The following is a 16,582-nucleotide window of genomic DNA, read 5'->3' as shown; positions in this document are numbered from 1 at the left end:
AAAAACGGGACAGATGCCAAAGGTTTTTTACATCATTTTGCTGTGAACAAGACATATTTCACCACGTGGGCATATCATATTTTAGAAAGTAGACTAAGTTGTGAGAACCCTAGTGAAACTAAACTGTTAGAAGTTGGGCCTGACTTGCTTGCAGAGGCACATGTGGAGTCATCTGGAGGGAAAAAGGCAGGGGAAAAGCAGTTCAGGGCACCCCAACAGTGCTCCTTCAGGTTGCCAAAAGGAGCAAGAGATACTAAAGCTGCTTTTCTTCCGAGCCTCCTGCGCCTCTTGATTGCAAATAGGCCAGATTGCTTAATGGCGGAAGAGAAGAGCCCCATGGACAACTGTCCTGAGATAAGGCACCAGCCTCCTCTTCCTCCTATGAAGACAGTAGGCATAGGCAAGAAATTAATTCTGGGTGATGTACATACAGCATCACGCTGGGAGAAGTGCAGGGCATGAGGAATAAATATACGAATGCTGTTACTCAACATTTCTGTACATTTCAGAAGGCTCATTCTACCAAGGAGCAGCTAAGGCTCAGGAAATGTAAAACATTTGGATCTTAGTGAATGGAACAATATATATATATACATATATATATATATATTATTTTTTATTATTATTAGTTTTCCCTGGGGATAGTACAACAAAATATTGTCCAGGATTTTTAAGACTGTAGCAAAGTCAGAAACTAAACCTCACTCAAAGGAATAATTACTTCAGCAGTCAATAATCTTCTGTCCATTTTATGCCTTCCCCTGGTGTTACTACCTGCTTCTGATATAGTGGAACTAACAAGGAGATTTTGGGGGAGGAAGAAAAACAAGGGGGAAGTGAGTTACAAGCCTCTACTTGCCTTTTATTCTTTCTATGTTAAGCACAGATCTAGATTTGTTAGCCCTAGCTTCTTAGAAAAAAATCCATACATTCCAGATACCTCTTCATCTACTAACAAATTTTAGCAATGATAACATGAACATCTTGTTTCAGAGATCAACATGCAGCTCAACCAATAGCACAAAAATAATCTGAAGTTTTAAAGCTTTTAGAATGTGATTTCCTTGAAATAAATAGAAAAAAAAAAAACAGTGTTACACTGTCAGCCACCTAAATATTTGTAGATATTTAGACATAATACACTCCTGTTGCAAAAAATATTCAGATAATTAAGGCGCTATCTGCAGTGCTCTGCAAAAGGACATCATACTTCAACAAAGGCTGAAGCCCTCCAGATACTAAAATGTACATTTGCTGCCTTTACTCATTATCCATTACATTTTATTGATGCATAAATCTTTCCAGCTCATCCACTAATAATGCCTGTTCATTACATTTACTAACTATTCTATAAACCTGTAATAAAACCAAGAAACTTAATCTTCTTTTATTATTTTAGATAGTGATAAAAAAATAGTGACTTAGAAAACAGTTTATCCCTCTCCATATTGAGCTGTTATCCTTTGTCCTTTATATCCTGCTGTAATCCATTCCAGTGGTCTTTTCCTAATTGATTTTGTAAGCTCATCTTCTGTGTCGTACAGTATCACAAGTTTTTCTGAAATCTGAATTAATTACATCCTTTGTTTCAGATTCTTTGTTACTTCTTTCTCCTGGAAATATGAGCATGAGCTTATGCACTGACAAACCACTCTATAACAAATTCAACATTGTACATTGTCAAGCCTTCCCTGTGACAGACCAAGGGAAAAAGACGTATTCAGAGTTTTCTTTCTGCAGTCTCCTTCAGTACTATGTCAGACCCTTTCTCTTGTTAATATGTTCCATAAAATATTTACTAATACAAACTTTAAACAAAGAAGATATATAAACAAATAGATTTTAAACAAGTAACTGCAATGTTGCCTAACAGTACCTTAGTGTTTTTATAAACTATCAAGTCAGGGCTTCCCCTGGTGTTACTTTTGCACATTCCCAATACCAAGCCCTAAAATCAAAGAGGAATCAAAACAGGGAAGAGGGTGTGAAAGCATCACTGCCTTGCGGCTGATGGACAAAAAAGAAAAGCACGTGGATGAATGTTTTGCAGGACTCTAAGCCTCACAAATAAGAGGTCCTGTTGAATATAAACCTGGTCAAGGCATGATAACAAAAAGATTAAGTCTGCACACTTGTTTTTGCCTTTGGCTGCACCATCAAATCCTGCCTTTAGGTGTGACTGCTTTTTGTTATGCTTAATGTAACTCTGGAATTCTAGGATTTATGCCTAGACAGACTATAAATTTATGAGTTAATTTGATTTGCTTTTATTCTTGTATTTCAATAATAATTTTAATGTATTTTACTCCCATCTCCGTTACAGGAAAAACTAACCCAGGGTGGCTGTAGGGGTGGCCTCTATGTGCAGAGCCCAGCAGCTGCCCCATGTTAGATAAGGGCCAGTTTTAGCCAGCTCCAAAGGGATCTGCCACTACCCAGAGCCGAGTCAATAAGAGATGTTGTTTGTGCATCTGGGAGAGCAGATTGGTGAAAGGAGAAAAAATAATGCAGTGCAACAACAGCTGGGAGAGAGGAGTGAGAAAACATAAGAGAACCAGCCCTGCAGCCCCCAAGGTCAGTGCAGCAGGAGGGCAGGAGGTGCTCCAGGCACACAGCACAAGTTCCCCTGCGGCCTGTGGAGAGGCCCCTGGTGGAGCAGGCTGTCCCCCTGCAGCCCACGGGTCCCACACGGAGCAGATCTCCACGCTGCAGCCCGTGGAGGAGCCCCCGGTGGAGCAGGTGGAGGTGGCCTGGAGGAGGCCGCGGCCCATGGAGAGCCCCCGCAGGAGCAGGCCCCGGGCCGGAGCTGCAGCCCGTGGAGAGGAGCCCACGCAGGAGCAGGGGGTCTGGGGGGAGCTGCCGCCCGTGGGGGACCCGTGCTGGAGCAGTTTGCTCCTGGGGGATGGACCCCGTGATACGGAGCCACGTGGGAGCAGTTCTTGAAGAGAACCTGAAGAGCCTGCCCACAGGCTCATTTCGGGAAGGACGGCATCCCGTGGGAGGGACCCCACGTGGAGCAGGGGCAGAGAGGGACCATGAAGGAGCGGCGGAGACGAAGGGTTAGGGACTGACCGCAGCCCCTATTCCCCGTTCCCCTGCGCTGCTTGGGGGTAGGTAGTGGAAGAGAGTGGATGGGAGGAAGGTGTTTCTAGTTTGGTTTAATTTCTCACTGTTCTAGTCTGCTAGCGATAGGCAATAAGATATAATAATCTCCCTATACTGAGTCTTTTTTGCCCGTGATGATACTTGTTGAGTGATCTCAGTGTACTTATCTCAACCCTTGAGCCCTTCCCATCTTTTTTTTTTTTTTTTCTCTCCCTTTTCCTTTGAGGAGCGGGAGTTAGAGAGCAGTTGCAATGGAGCTCAGCTCCCCAGCAGGGTAAAACCACCATAGTAGTCTACCAAATTTGTTTCTACAATAGATGCTCCTTTAAAATTTCATGTAAATGTCTTCTGCACTTTCTATTTAAAGCTAATAAGCAGTATTAAACTATTTAATTTTTACTTTCATATTTCTTGTTTCAGCCTACATCTTTTGCTCTAGTCTCTTAAGTTTCCACTATTTCCCCTCATGCAAGGTAGTAGTACTAAACTAAACAACCAGCCCTTGCTCAATAACTAAATAATATAACATTTTTATGTTTATATATATGTGCAGCATGAAGTCCCAATCACAACAGAAGACAGAGTTTCACACATCCATGTGCCAATCACAGCAAGAGGAGGGAGCAGGAACAAAAAAGCATAGTCAGCAGATTGAAGAAAAGTATGCAGCTGCTCTACTAATTCATGAGGTATTTATTCATCTTGAAAACTGTGTCTGGTTTTGGGTCCCTCAATTGCAAAACACTGAGGAACTTAAAGAGTCCAGTGGACAGCTGCTTTGATGTTCAAAGATATGCTCAGAAAACTGAGTTTGTTTTAACTGGAAAAAAAGAAGGCCAAGGAGGAACCTAATCAGTCTTCCACTACAAAAGCAAGGTTGCAGAAAATGCACACTTTTTCAAGGTGCACTATAACAGGCCAAGAAACAGCACTCACAAGTTGAAATGAGAAAAAGTTCAATCAGACTTGAACAAAAAATTCTCCAAGGAGAGCAGTTAAGCACATGACTAAGTTGCCTAAGGAGGCTGCAGAATCTCCACCTTTGGATGTATCTAAAATAAATGGGACTAAGCACTGAACAATCTGCACCAACTCCAAAGTCTACCTTGCTTTGCACAAGAGGTTGGACTAGATGACTGCCAAACCCACCAGAAGACCTTAAAACCTAAATTGTCCTATGATTTTATTAATTGCATAGACTGAAGAGTCTTTAAAGATCAGATAATGTATATTTGCCAGACAGAGTGGCTGTGATAAGTAAAAGCACCTGTATAAGTTTCACTTAAGCTTCCACTGAGGAATTGTAAAAATGTTATTGACCACATTATTAAGCCTCAATCAAGTTGCCACTTAAAAGTTGCAAGGACACACTTAAAAAAATTATTCAGCTGGAACTTAAATTCATTTATTTTAAATACTGGTCTACTTAATCATTTGCTTTATTCTGTCAGGTCAGTAAAAATGGTTATCCTTTCATTACCTCTACCCTATTCCCCCTGCATTTTTCTTTACAAAATGGATATGCAAAACATATTTACTGAGAAACCCTAAGATGGAATCTAGTTTCTCTTCTATAATCCAAACAAGATCAGCTACAGGGGGTGTCATTAGACACTGGAGAAAATTCAACTGAAAAAAGAAAACAGCATTTATGCTAAAGACAGTACTTTATCTTGGCTTCTAGTTATATCTGCTGACATACTTATAACAGAAGATGTTTGATTGTACCAATTTTAAAACACTGGCTTTACCAACAATTAAAATGGTTTAAAATGTTCCTCTTAATGATGCGGAAAGGAATTCCCAAGTTGCAAATAAATAAATTTTGGGTGAAATATTTCCAAGCTCATGAAGGTGTGAGGTGTAGGGGTTTTTTTTGTTTGTCTGTTTTTTGCTTTTTTTACTACTATTGGAGCTTGTCCAAGCATTCAATAAGAGCATCTGATATGTAGCTTTCTTTCCCAGTTTGTACACTCAACAGTATATTTTTAAATAAAATTTTAGAATTAGAGCACTCCTAAGAGCTAGCATTGAAAGACAGAAAAGGTGCAGTCATGGATCTCTGGAAAGCAAAGGTTGGATATCATTTGGACATGCTAACAGATCATTCAGGCACAAAAGAACCTGAAAAACAGGTGGCTCTGATTGAACATCAGGAAACACTTTTTGACTCTGAGGGTGACTGAGCACTGGAAAAGCTTGCCTGTGGTAGTGGTGGAATCCCAATCCTTGGAGATGCTCAAAAGGCATCTGGAACATGGTTCTGGGAAGTCTGCTCTATGTGTCCATGCTTGAGCAAGGAGGTTGGACAAGATGACCTCAACCATTTTGAGATTCCGTAATCATGCATTTTGTTACAAGAGGAAAAACATTTGGAAATAAATAAAGCTAACTGAAAAGTTATTTTAATCATGTGTATAAATACTTCACCCTGATAAAAGGATCCTGTATGGTAACTCACAGGTTGAGTTCCTGTATGTCTTTACTGAGAGTTTTAGCTTTTTTCATTACTTTTATTTTTTTAGTATCAAGAAGCAAAAACAACAAAACATTTCTCTTAAAGCTGGGCACTTCATACTAGCAATAGTATATTGTAAAATAGATCACCAACAGTGGGAATGGGCGAAACAATTTTCAAAGGAGCAGTAATATTCTAACTTGACTAAGCAAACTGGAAAGAAGAACAGATGAAAGCAGCTGCAAAATACATAGGTTGAAGTTCCACAAACAAAACCTTATGCAGCGATTCACTGACTTCCTATTCCCCCTCCTTTCTACATACTGCTACCTTCCCTGCTCTTTGCACTTACACACCAACTCTACACACAGGTAGACAGATGAGACAATTGTCAGAATTCAAGTTGCCTACAAAATTTTTCTTCCTTTAATTGGATCAATTCCCATTGATTAAACAACCATACTGTTAATTTATCTGAGGTATCCAAGCACCTGAAATGAAATGTAGTAAATCCAGGTCTTAATATTTGTGTTTGCTGCTTTCTATGTTTAACAGTCACTCTTCGTGGGATTTCAGTGAATGCATATGCAGCACAGAACAAGAATTCTGCATTCAAATATATTCTCAAGATCCTTCACCATTACTTCTCTCGCAGGAAGCTGGAAGCTCAGAAAACTTCTTGGAGCAAAAATAGAACAAAGACACATCCCAATTAAAATTATTTTTAAAATGTTGTAGAGTGTTCATTTATGAATTTGGTTGTTCTCGTGATTGCCACAGGAATCACCTCAAATTTGCAAGAATGTATGTATCGTAAAAGAAATACTCAGTATTTGTTCAACAAAGCTTTGATTGATACTGGGGCCAGTACTGTTAAACATCTTTGTTTAAAGCTTTAAAGCTTTTTTAAACCTTTGTTTAAAGTTACTTTGACCAGTACCATGGGGCAGAGAGCACCTTTAGCAAGTACACTGTTGATACAAGACCAGGAGGAGAGGTAATACACCGACTGATTGCACTGCCATGCAGAGGGACTTCAACAGGCTGAACAAAAGCCCAACAGGTAGCTCATGAGGTTCAACACAAGGAAATACAAAGTCCTCCACCTGGCGAGAACAACCCCAGGCAGCAGCACAGGCTGGGGCTGACCAGCTGGAAAGCAGCTTGGCAGAGAAGCACCTGGGGGTCTTCGTGGAGTCTAGGTTGACCATGAGACAGCAGGTGCCCTTGAAGCAGAGAAGACCAACAGTATCCTGTGTTGCATTAGAAAAAATGTTGCCAGCAGGTGAAAATAAGACATCTTTCCCCTCTCCTCAGCACTGGTGAAAGATTTGGAGTACTGTGTCCACTCACGGGCTCCACAGTACAAGTGAGATGCAGGCATACTGAAGCGAATCCAGTGAAGAACCACAAAAACAATTAAGGGATTGGAGCATCTGATCTCTGAGGTGATACTGAAAAAGCTGGGACTCTAGCCTGAAGAAGAGGATGCTTGAAGATATCTTGTATAATGTATTTATACCATATGCATAAATATCTGATGGGGGTGGGGGTAAAGAACATTTCTCAGTGGTGCTCGGAGGCAGGACAAGAGGCAACGGGTACTAATTAAAACAGATGAACTTCCATCTGAACACAAGAAAGCTCTTTCCTACTTTGAGGGCAGTCAAACATTTGAACCAATTGTCCAAACAGCAAGCTGCTCTAGTTGACTGTGCAGCAAAGGTGGCGTTGGACTAGATTATCTCTACGCATCCCTTCCAAGCCCAAGTATTCTATACTTCTTTGAGGAAGAGATGGAATGGGAGCAACTACTTCTGAGTAACATGGACTTAGAGTCAGTTGTCTTCTTTGCTCAGACCATGCCTTCACTAAGTTGAAATAGTTCCCTTGCACATCAGTTGCCTATATCTGATTGCATTCTATGAAGACAAGTTGTTTATTAGACTTAGGAATAGCCTCACTGTACAAATATAGCTAAACCATTTTTTTTTCTTTCCCATACATCCCTGATGCACAAGACTCTAGCTCTAACCAGTATGAGAACTGTGTAAATACAGACAATGTACAAACACAATGTATTCGTTTTCACCAATCAAACCACTTTATTATAGTCTACTACATCATATATTTCTATCAGCATACATCCATCTCCTCAATGGATTTTTTTGCCTTCCCTCCAGTCAGTGCTCAAGCAGTAATGGTATTTTAATCAAAACAGTTTAGAAGGGAATCATCCTTCTTCTTTCCTACTGCCTGTTCTCTTTCAAGAACGTATTGACAGCTTTGCTTTACGATTGTAGGAAAATTGAGGGGAACCAAGAGAAAGTCACATAGAAAAGCTAGAACATCTCCCTCATGAGAAGCAGGCACCTGTGCACTGACCCAATTAGACATTCAAACACTTGTCACTTTGGAGCTGGCTGGTTGTCACTCATCCAAGTAGCCCCAGGGGGCCTATTGTATGGTGGCATTCCCTGACAGAAGAACTGGAGCTACGGAGGCAATGAGGGCACAGGGATAGGGTGCCAGGATCCTGGTGAGTGAAAGCAGCTAGCAGGAAAGCCAAAGAACCTTAGAGCTTCCTTAACTTGGTTACCATCCAAAAAGCCTTTCAGAATCTTCAATGGTTATCTTTTTTTCAGAGCAGTCTAGTTTCAAAACCTTACAGTAACAGTCCTCGTTATGCAAAGCTACGTTTAACTCTTGAGTGACTAACACAAGAACCGTTTCAGAAGAGATCCCTGAAAGATTAAAATATCTTTGTTAGAGGGAAAGGATGGACTAAGTTTTACTTTCAGAAACACCACCAGCATATAGTTCAGAAGTCAAAACATTTCAGTGTCTATCTCCTCCCTTCTCTGTTTTAAGCCTATTATTGACACTTCCAGACGTCCCTTCTGCTTGAACACATAAATGAGGGATAAACCATTGTGGAGCCATCCATGCCTACACACTATAGAAGAGAAGAGGTCTGTTTTAGCAGACTGTATACAATACTGTATTCAAGACCCCAAAATCAGATTTTTTGTTCAAAAGATTCAGATATTAAAACACAGATGACTATTCAGCAGCTACTTCTGACTTTGAGTAAGGCTATCTCTGTTCTTATACTGAAAGTTATTCAATTGAAATACAAGAGCATAGAGGGGTTGGAGGGCAATTAAAAAAAAAAAAAAAAAAAAGCTTATTTCAAAACTTCCAAAACAGGCATTTTAACCTTGGGATCTAAACCATGAGACTGAAGAGTTCAGAATGTCTCTGCCACCAAATCTGTGATCTATGATAGAAGAAAAAACTCTTTTGGTACAGAAATATTTTAAGTCCCTTCTCAATTCTGTTTTTCAGACTCATTTGTTTATTAGTTAACTTGTCCCGACACCTGTCCTCTCCAGCAAGGATCATCAGAGATGATTAAGCCTTCCTTTAATTATATGAATCTACGAAATACTTTTAGCTGCTCTCCTAGTTAGTGTATTTGATTTGAGCTATTCAGGTAAAAGCTGTGATGATATTGTAAAGTTTATATTAATCACAAGCTGTTAACCTAAACAAATGTGGAAATGCAGCTAAATGCAGAATGCATTATATGACTATCCCAATAGTACTTAAAAGAAGGTATAGAAAGAAGAAACTTAATAAAGAAAAACTTAATGCCAGTAGCATTTTTTCTCTATATTTAGCATGGGAAATAATATCTTACCTTTGTACAAATAACTTCTGAGAAAGATGGTCTATATATTTACTTTTCCTTCTTTCGTATTTGTTGTATGGCAGATCTTTACCTTACTGTCTTGCCTGCAAAAAAACGATATAGAACCTGAAGTCTTCATACAGGCTGATAATTACACTCACTATTAAACTACAACAAATACTTCAGAAATGTCTTCATATAGCTGCAATGCTAAATCAGGTATGGTTTAAGTGGTGTTGAGAAGGATGACATTTTACTAGGAACTAATTTATATATGTTGGGCTTAAGGAAAAATAAGAGGCATCAGCAACAAAAGAAGCATCATAGGTTTCAAAATTATACTTTGCATTTAGCTCTCCAAAATAATATAGCTAGACCCATACAATCAAACCAGGCCACCCATAAAGGCATCCAGGTTTTCTGTAGCGTCTGAAAAACAGTCAGTGCCTCCCAAAGCTTGACCAAGCCACTGGAAAACCCTAACCACATCTTTTTGAAGTTCAGTAACTTAAGGCACACTGGGGTACCTCTCCCCCTTCAAGACCAAATCCTGCAGTGCTCTTTGGCATACAGATGCACAAGCTTCTACGAAGACATCAGCTGGGAGAGGTCAGAGCAGCACTGACAGCAAGCCCCTACTGCTGGAAAAGCTTTTGGTCACAGCGCGTGCCTGGAAAGCGAGCGACCGGTGTTTATAGCCTATTCATAAACTGCCTGATCTCATGCTTTCTAGGAGAATATCCTAAATCCTAATTGAGGGATGAGACAGACAACCCCTCCCCCTCCAGCCAACCCCCCGCATTAAAAGCACAATACAAGGAAAGAGGAAACAGCAGGTGAGGGCTTGTCTTCAATTCAGCTGTGACCTTCCTCATTTATTCATGAGAACTGTGCATGCACTACCTCTCTCAAGTCTTTGTTACTTTAACACCCTATTTTAGACATATTTGAGGCTTCATTGAGAAGGAGGTTGTTTATTTTTCCACAGTTAAGCACACGTGGAGTTGAACGAGTGAGTATGGTTTAAGTAGGATCACAAATTTTGACAGTGAGCTACAAAAAATTTGGAACTGAGGATTCCCATGACAGTCGTCTGGCTTTATAGTACATGTTGCTCACCTGCAGATGCTGCTCTGCTTGCCACCTACAGTCTTTATTTCAGTGAACCAGTGATGAAGTGAAGAACCAGAAGCACCGGACTAGCATTGCTGCTAGTGACTTGACTGCAAGACACGTTATTTTATTTAGTGTACATAAAAGTATAAATTTTATCTGTAAAAAAGCTTATTGTTTTCTCTTATCTGCAGATGAGCACCATCTTGTAAGATAAAACAGGAGAGACTGCAAACTTTGTGATCCAGTAAGACTGGTTTAATTTGATAACACTGTCAAAAGTTTCTTTCAGAGTATTTTAAAGAGAGTTTTTATTACTAAATTGTTCTGTAACCTGGCAAAATCCTAACTGTTGAACAAAACTCTGAACTGTTTCTTCCAGTAGCAAAGTGCACTCTTCTCATAAATTGCTCTTTACCCCGCTCTTTCAAATCATATTGTTGCTCTTACATAATAAAGCACTGGAAAGAAAATATTATCTTTGTCATATTGGAAGTTTGGCATCTATCATTTATTTCACCGGGGTGAAATTCACTTTGTTGCCTTCATCTTTGCTCAGGCACTCAAACCCCTCCCTACCCATATTCTCCAGGGGGAGCAGCTGCTTGCACCCCAACTGGACCTTTATAAGCCAAAGGCAACAGTGAACTTGCTTTCAGAACTGCTACAAGCATGCGGCTCCTAACTGACCAAAATGCTCAAGTATGACACTAATCACACATATTCTGCTCCTACATGAAGATAAGATTCATCTACCCTACCAATCACGTTGCTTCCTGGCTGGTTTGGCCACCAACTCACTCCCCCAGGGGAAACCCAAGGACATCTCAGGGAACTCTCCAGCCCAAGGGCCACTTCTAAAGGGTCGTGCTGTCAGGACTGCCTAAGTTCGGAGTCTCCACTTGATACAGTCCCTGCAAGGCACTGCATGCTCAGACACCCCCGTGCCCCCACGCAGCACTCAGCAGCACACACCACACGTGTAACACCATGCTGCAGACTCATCCCTTTGGTGGGCTGCCATACAGCTCTCCTGCTTGAGACGCTCTGAACTGCAAACACAAACTAGCTGTGTATTAGGGCCACAGGGACGTCACAGTACCTAGATGAAATTCAGATCACATTGGGCGAACATGGCCAGCATGTTTTATAAGAGACGTGCCAGTTAGCCTACCGCGATGACGGGAGTTTATCCCTGTCTGGCTGTTAGTACCAGTAAAAAAAAGCTGCAGCCTCAAGGGCTAGGTCTGAAAGTTAGGTGTGATGTTACATCCAGGATGGTTTGTGTACGAGACTTCACATACAGGAGAGAAAAAAAAAAAAGGAAAAAAAAAGGCTCTACAGTGCCACAGACCAATGTTAACACAGTGGATAATCCTTCCCAGAGTCCTAACACACATCAAAAGAAGGGGTGAAAAAAACAATCAGTTTCCTTTACTCCTCTGAGGTAAATATTGTTACTTAATGATATATATTGTTTGGGACATGCATTACAGTTTTCAGTGTTTTAGTGAGTGAAGAGAAACTGTATTACAGGCATAGTCAAACTGTTTTCAGCTGTTGTGTATGAAATGGTCAGAATATCAGTCTCTTGGGATGTCTGGACTACACTCATTCTGCTCCAAAAATAAATATTTGCTATAGTTCTTTTTTGGCATCCATGGCTGTAACCTATTTACAGTCCAGGATCACATTCTTTTGCTGTGATGTGATTCATTTTCTCTGAGAAGGGAGCTTAACAAAAGCTCCTAACTCCAGTGAACTCATAAGCATGAGGAGTTCTCTAAAAGGTGCACAGAGGAGCACCTGAATATCCAAAAGTCAGCTCAGATGTAATGAAGTACAGAAGCAATCTCAGATTACAAATATATTTTATGATTTTTTTCTTGCCTGACAGTTAAGCTAAAACTTTGAATTGTTATTCACAGTGCTAACTGCATGAAGATGATATTTTGAATGGCTTGGTGGCATCATCTTACGGGATTCAACAGGTGAAGTCCCATTTATTTCATTCTAGCCAGGAACCTCTCATCTCTGAACATGTAAACAAATAACCAGATGTCTGCTTTCCAAAGTAAGAGGAGCATTTGTACCCTTACAGAACAATCATAAGTGAGGGAGTTAGCATGAATTTAAAAAAAAAAAAAAGTAGGCAGAAAAGATGTTTTAAAAACATTCTAAACCGGGTTGTTCTATAACGAAGTCTACAGATTTGGTGAAATATGTTTTTTAATGTATTAGATGCATTTGGGGTAATATCATTGCTCATTTTCTATTTATGAAACTGGCTACTGGGATGTTGTAGAAATATAAAACAATTTTTATTTCTACACACCAGATCATTATGTTTTTTGTGTATTCATTCATTTAAAAACTTGTGAACTAAAATTTACGCAGTGTTGTTGCTTTAAAAACATTTAATAGTGTTGACAGACTCTAGGAAAGTACAATTTAGAATAAAAAAGTGTGCATTGTAATACAAAACTATGCAAAAAAGTTAAAAAGTAAAAAAAAAAGTAATATCAAAATGCCACTTTTATTTTATAATCAGATTGGCCAAATGGTTTTAGATAAAATGTACTCAATATATTCATTAAAAAAGTTAAAATGTTCTAATGTTATTAATCTAACCTTAGAAAGCTGTAAAACGAGACAATATGTAGTTTTCTCCTAAAACTAATACTATACACGCTATGTATATAATACAGTTTCCTTTTACTTAGACAATACTTAAAGATATTTAATGAAACACATTTTAACGGGGACCTGGAAAAATATTTGCTTTATGACATATAAAATATAGTTAGTGCATTTAAGCACAGTTTCATGCAATTCAATACTGCAGAGCCCCAGTATTCACCCTCCTGTCATTTCTTCTTTCAGAATTAAGGAGTGATGAGGAGCCCTCAGAAGAGGAGAAACTACCCTGGTGGTTGATAAGGGCGGTGATCCATCTTTCTGTCATATCTATCTTATTCCTGGCAGTGCTCAACCCCAGATGATTCTGACAAAGTAATAATGGAAAAAAATATATATGCTGGAAATACCCCAAAAATAACTGTTCAGTTTTTCATTCTTCAGACACACATCCTCACAAATACATACTCTAATGCAAGCAGTTCAGCCTAGTTTTTACTAATATCCTTTAGAGCAACATACTCATTTTATATAAACGAGTTCATTATATTACAGTCATTAAAACAGAATTTACATTCGATCTAATCTTTAATATGTTGCAAAGCCACAACCTTCCTTCATGGATATAAATTATACTGTATTGATTTCAACACCTAGACTGCTAACCAAAGTTAAATGTTTCAGTAAGTTACACAGGATAGGTCTACTCTCCTCTTCAGAGGTATAAGCTCCATTTCCCCATGCTCCCGCTACTCAAATAAATCAAGCTAACCGATACCAAGGTACACAAATCTCAGCTGCGTAAGTGATCAAGAAGAATCTGAATAGAAAAGGGAGATCAGCCATTACCTTGTGCATATAGCCATATAGTCCTCTTCCTGTTTTGCTTTTTTTTTCCCTTTTGTTTTGTTAGCAGGAGATAAGAATTTGTAGCATGCTCCCCTCCACGTTGTAATCTTGACAAGAGTCGGCTGCTAAGCCCCGCTGTCGCAGCGCTGTGCAGAAGCACGCACAAAAAGCCCTTTCCAGCAGCCAATGGCTTTGTCCTCGACCTCCCAAGCTTCTGTGTGATCAGCACAGGCTTTGTGGCCATACAATGGGGGTTAAACATTTCCCCGTATTTATTTAAAAGCAGAGCTAAATCTGCTTAGCTGCATGAGCCTTTTAGTAAAATGATGCTCAGTGTAGCTGGGTATTTTTCTGTTTGTTTAAGAGTAAATGGCTTCTTCTATCTACAGAATATAAATATACATATGTATTCCTTTTCAGTGTCCACAGTGTTTAAACAATGCAGCCAGTAAAATCAAAGATTTGGATCCAGACCCTACCTTATCCAGAATTTCCCCCTAAATAACTACCACTGAGCTGCCTAGTTCCATTTTTCCTTTACGTTCTTTAGACCAGGTGACTTGCCAAGTGGGCAGCCCTCTGCTCTCTGTTGATAGCACCTGAGAGGCAGACCCTTGCAAAAGCTACTACTTATGTTGACAGGTGAAATTCCATGAGGAAGAAAATATAGGCATTCCAGGAAATAAATGAAAACATTTTACAAGAAGGCCACCGATTTTGGACATCACATCAGTCTCTGAACTGCCTTTGCTTTTCCAGAAACTACCTTGAAGCAACACTGGTACAAAACTGGCTTTTTCCAATTCCTAAAGAAGTAAACCGTATTAAAACCTTTCGTTTCTGCTCTGCAAAGCCTGACTTTTTGTTCATTTGTTTGTTTTTAAGTCCAGCTAAAATGTTTCTAATTTTAAGGGGGTTGCAGTTATTCCTACGTAGCAGCCGCGAATCCCGTCAGCATTTATTAGCACCGGCATTAGCTCCGAACAATAACTTCATCTGCTCCTTTGAAACCTATTCAGCTTTCAAGGCTTGCTTAGAACAATGCTGTTCTTCACAAAAGCACGATACAGAAGCATCTCCATCAAAGCACGTTGCCAGTGAGGTTCAGTAATGACTGCAGCCACCTGACCTCCTCAGCTTAACGAAACAGAACCAGGGCATCTTCATTCAGCTCACACTTCCCACATGTGCCTTGCTTCTGGAGATGCAAAGACCTAAGCTAAGAAGGCAAATAGCTTAGAAAAACAGAAGTTATAGTTACAGGCAATTTGGTTTTGATTTGAAGGTTTATCATCAAATAATATAGTGTTTATTAGGCAACACTGTTCAAAGTTTGTTTAGGGGTAATTGGCTTCTCTGCTGCTTGAAGTTATTGCTTTTTAATTGCACATTTACAACTGTATATTCTAATGACAACAGCTGGCATGAAACTGTAAATAATCAGGTATTTACCACACCACAAACATGCTACAGTATTAATCTATTATTTGCATTTACTAACATTTAACTCTAATAAAAGCTTAATTCTCAAAAATCATTATTTCCATAGCTTTGATCATTCCTTCCAAAATGAAGTCCTCGCATGAAAAAGACAACTTTTGCCACTGCAGTAGCTCAGCTACTTGTTCCCCTTTGCCTTTGACAGTATACTTCATCAAGAAACTAGCTAAAATATAACTGATTGAACAGACTTTTTCTGTTTAACTAGGTTTAAGCAGAAGTTATTTTCTGAATTTTAGAGCTGAATGATGAAGGGGCAGGTCCAATTTTGTTGTCTGATTGACCAAGCCTAATCAGAATTATTTCTGCACACTGCTTCACTACAGCTGTAGAGCCATTAAACACTAAATGCTCCGGAGGCCCATTCCCTTTCAGCCTCCTACTGCGACTCGCACTTTTCAGACAGTAGCTACTCAGTGGGCTACTCAAAACATTCAAAAAATGGGGATGCTACATTTAATGGAAGGCTTAAAACCCACAGCAAGATCTGTCACTTGACTTGTCAGTATGGCAGCTATCATAATAAAACAGTCTTTGTGATGGAGACTTAAAAAGAACCCTGTGAACTGGGTCTCTTACTTCACAATACATTTTTATTAGGAAAAGTTTTTCAATCATAGCAGCTAGTTTTTCTTCAAGAGAAATAATCATATCTGTCTCTAAAAATGCTCACTAAGATATGCACACTTTTTAGTACCTGTAATATTACCCATAGCATCTTGTTTTACACCTTATTATCACCTATTATCATTTACACGTTATTAGCCTACGAAAGCCTTTATACTGATATAGCCATTAGGACTGTCTTCCTGCACAATTTACAAAATAAAATAGAATATTAATATTAACAAATACTAACTAAAAATGTTAACAAAACCACTTTTTTTTTTTTTTACCTACTGAACTGTTTAAGCTGAAAATACCTGTGATGTGCACATACAGTGCACAATTCCTTGCTTTGAAACCTGCTGGTAAGAAAAATAAAATTCATTTTCTGAAAAACATCTAGCAATTACCTGATGATACTGATTTTTCATCCATCTCCTTTTTCATGGATTTTTGGTTTTCTGTCCTGAATAGCCTCAACACTTCATAGACTTCTGAAAATACTCAGGAAAAACCACCAATCATTTAAACTTCCTAAGGCTACAGTCATACTTCACCAAAATTTAACTAGTGTTAATACTCAGCTGAGATCTCCAAGTAGCTCAGTAGTTAACTTTGCT

General features: G+C 39.3%; 1 protein-coding gene and 1 long non-coding RNA gene across 39 annotated transcripts in view; one reads left to right on the top strand and one right to left on the bottom strand.

Moving 5' to 3' along the window:
• NRCAM (neuronal cell adhesion molecule) overlaps positions 1-16,582 on the bottom strand; it is a 151,487-nt gene that overhangs the window by 92,855 nt on the left and 42,050 nt on the right. For 5 of the 38 annotated variants that reach the window (XM_083831812.1, XM_083831806.1, XM_083831801.1 and 2 more), the window contains exons 1-2: positions 13,857-16,184; positions 9,267-9,361 (exon numbers count right to left, since the gene is read on the bottom strand). The exons of 3 other annotated variants lie outside the window; for them this stretch is intronic. The gene's annotated coding sequence lies outside the window, so the exon portion shown is untranslated. Of the gene's footprint in view, positions 1-9,266; positions 9,362-13,856; positions 16,186-16,582 lie in introns of those variants that run through there. 30 more of the 38 variants (XM_083831819.1, XM_083831821.1, XM_083831831.1 and 27 more) reach the window with 15 other exon arrangements.
• Positions 403-9,259, top strand: LOC310897925. Its single transcript, XR_014582795.1, has 3 exons — positions 403-3,110; positions 3,659-3,794; positions 6,119-9,259. It is a non-coding gene; the product is annotated as an uncharacterized lncRNA (long non-coding RNA).

The sequence above is a fragment of the Anser anser genome (assembly GCF_964211835.1).
Source record: "Anser anser genome assembly, chromosome: 1".
NCBI lineage: Eukaryota > Metazoa > Chordata > Aves > Anseriformes > Anatidae > Anser > Anser anser.
The sequence above is the reverse complement of the archived record's forward strand: the minus strand, read 5'-3'. Positions and strand labels throughout refer to the sequence as shown.